Source organism: Anolis carolinensis, chromosome 2, assembly GCF_035594765.1.
Source record: "Anolis carolinensis isolate JA03-04 chromosome 2, rAnoCar3.1.pri, whole genome shotgun sequence".
In the NCBI taxonomy this organism is placed as follows: domain Eukaryota; kingdom Metazoa; phylum Chordata; class Lepidosauria; order Squamata; family Dactyloidae; genus Anolis; species Anolis carolinensis.
Genome location: NC_085842.1, coordinates 164584667 through 164587955, shown reverse-complemented (window position 1 = coordinate 164587955; position 3289 = coordinate 164584667). Strand labels below are relative to the sequence as shown.

General features: G+C 47.7%; 1 non-coding gene across 1 annotated transcript; it reads right to left on the bottom strand.

Moving 5' to 3' along the window:
• Positions 1-622: 622 nt before the first annotated feature.
• On the bottom strand, positions 623-694 carry trnat-cgu (transfer RNA threonine (anticodon CGU)). Its single transcript has one exon. It is a non-coding gene; the product is annotated as a tRNA-Thr (tRNA).
• Positions 695-3289: the final 2595 nt, after the last annotated feature.

The window sequence follows — 3289 nt, the reverse complement described above, 5'->3', positions numbered from 1 at the left end:
ATAAGAGTTCTTTCTCCCACCCTGGGACATTATTCCACAGATATATAAACCCCACTTGCCTAGTTTCCAACAGTCTTCACAACCTCTGAGGATGGTTGCCATAGATGCAGGCGAAACGTCAGGAGAGAATGCTTCTCTAACATGGCCACACAGCCCGGAAAACTCACAGCAACCCAGGGATTCCGGCCACGAAAGCCTTCGACAACACAAGCAGGAAATGTTCAGGGTTCTTCTTCATGGCTGCACAGCCACACACGAACCCGATTCGAAGGAGAGCGAATCCGAATCGAAGTCCATTGAGACGGGATGGCGTTTGCAAGGCCAAGACCCAAGGGATGGAGGCGCTGTCTTTGCTCCCCAGCGCAATGCGGCGCTGCACGGACTGGCGTGGAAACCCCACGCGCCTTCGCTGCCCGGGAGGAACTTGCCTGCTGCTGCATTCCTCCTGGCTTGTTTGCTTCGCCTTAATCCCCCGCCCCCTTTCCTCCAAATACTCCGCTTTTTCTTCTTCCTCTTCTTCTCCGGAAAGTCCGGGTCGGGATGGCAAAAAGCGGCTCTCTGCCCGGGGCTCCTCCGCCTTGCCTCCCCGCTGGAGCCGCCGCAGAGCGGGGACGGCCCTTTGAGGCACGGACGGGGTTCGAACCCGCGATCTTCGGTTTACGAGACCGACGCCTTACCACTTGGCCACCGCGCCTGACGGGCTAGCAGCAGGGAAAAGCCGCCAGTGGAAGGGAGGGAAGTGGGCGGGCAGAGGGTGCTCTGCGCGAAGCCCTTTCCCTATGGCCCTCCCAGAAGGAAAAGGCCACCTCGCCTGGATCATCCATCTGTCCTTGGGAGCCGGCGCTGCAATGAGAAAGGCGCACAAACGGCCCCCCCCCTGCATTTTGGTCCGGTCCATCCTTTCCGTCCTAAGCGGCTGGGAGATCCCACCTGAAAGAGAAATTGGGGGGGGGGGGGGGGGAGACACTGGGAAGCCGCCATTTTAATTCAGTGGGAAAGAAGAGGAATGGAGTGGCCTTCTGAAAGGAGTAAGAGGCAAGGAGCCCCCAAAATAGACATATTATTGAACATTACAGTTCTGGAATGACAAACCCCATCTTGTGGGCCAGGTCTTTCAATGTTTCTTGCTATTATTAAATCTAAGGACCCGCCTACACTGTCATATAATGCAGTTTCAAACTGCACTATGTGATCAATGTAGACTCATGATGGAATTCAGTGCAGTTAGATTTGTATGAGGCCCCTTCTAGACTGCCATGTATAATCTAAATTATTTTATTTCAACTGGATTACTTAATTATTTACAGTATTTATATTCCGTCCTTCTCACCCCGAAGGGGACTCAGGGCGGATCACATTATATATATACATATAGGGCAAACATTCAATGCCCATATACACATAGAACCGAGACAGAGACAGACGCAGAGGCAATTTAACCTTCTCCTGAGGGGATGTTTGATTATGGCCATGGGGGAGCAGCTGCTTCATCATCCACTGTGACGGCACTTCCTCATTCCAACTTCCTCATTCCAACGTCGTAAATTAGTTAAATTTGCCTCCCCACTTTATAAGTGGTACCTTATTATGTGGCAATGTAAGGTAAGGTAAAGTTAAGTCCAGTAATGTCTGACTCTGAGGGTTGGTGCTCATCTCCATTTCTAAGCCGAAGAGCTGGCGTTGTCCATAGACATCTCCAAGGTCATGTGGCCGGCATGACTGTATGGAGCGCTGTTACCTTCCCGCCGGAGCGGTACCTATTGATCTACTCACATTGGCATGTTTTCGAACTGCAATTTTTGAATGTGGCAATGTAGTCTCATAAAATCCAGTTCAAAGCAGATAATCCAAATTTTATATTGCAGTGTAGACGGGGCCTAAGGGCTCTCCCAGACCAACCTTATATCCCTGGATCTGATCCCAGGTTTTCTATTTATCCCAGATTATCTGGCAATGTAGACTCCTATAATCCAGTTTAAAACAGAAAGCCTGGGATCAGATCCTGGGATTTAGGGCTTATCTGGAAGGGCCCTGCGTCTGCACTGACCTTATAATATAGTGAAACCCCCTTGTACGGCAGTGTCGATGGGACCAAAGTCAACTGGATGCCTGTTAACACGAAGTCTGGATTTCAGGACTGTATGTAGCGGAGATGCTTTTACTCGGAAAACATTTCAATGAAACAATAGAAACATTTTCTTTTCAAAATGCTTGGCTGGAGTTCAATGATAAAGAACCGGCTTTACCATTTGGAAGGTCCCAGGTTCCACACCAGTGACAGATGGGAATTGACTTCTGCTGCAAATGCTGTAACTCAGAGGCAGAGCCCATATGCCCGTCTGTCCCAAAAGTAATGAGGATGATTTTGTTTAGTTAACATATTTGTAATTAGTGTAAGCTCTTCAAAAGGGGCTCCTTGTGATCAAATTTTCATTACTCAGCTTTGGCTGTGTGGCCCTCAGCCAGTAAACTTTTCAGCCTATGATTCACAGTCCCTCCGAATCAGTGGTTCCCAACCTGTGGCCCATGGACCACCAGTGGTCTGCAAAAACTAAAAAATATGGGCTGTGGCCTCAGTGTTACTACTGCAGATAATAACACAGCCCAACCCACATTTTTTTTTCTTGGTGTCTTCGTTTTTAGGCTTGTTCTTGGCGTTATTTGGAGTGCTGATTCAGAAAATTGCATTGGATATACATCAGCTCTAGATTATTAAATATGGTTTTAGGTGGGCAAGCAGATGGCGACTACTGGGTGGCATATGTTCTGTATCAGAAACTAGAGCTGATGTGGTCTATCCAATGCAATTTTCTGAATCGGCACCTCAAATAACCAAACCAAGTTGACCAAAAACTAATTTGTAACCCTTTTGGTACTAATGTTAGAGAGTGGCCCCTGGTCAAAAAAAGGTTGGGAACCACTGCCCTTCCTAGGAAGACCTTGTGATAGGGTTGCTTTAGTATTGCTAGAAGTTTGAAAACAAGAGACATGATGACAACAAAAATCGGATACAGAGCTAACAAAACCAGGCACTTGCAGATTGCCATCTTCTTTTTAAAGAGAAGGATACAGCAAATCCCATTTCTGACCCACCTTTGCCTTGCAGTCATGGACCTCATGGTATACAAGGAGTTGTATCCTGATGGTGTGCCAGGAGCTGAGAGCTGGTGTGATATCCATATATAGTTTTCTGGCTTTCCAATCCTGTAGCCAACTTGTCTAATGTGGATTACTTGGATGGGCCGTTTTACGTTTTTGGGCTAAATCTCACATTATTCCTCAGCTAGCA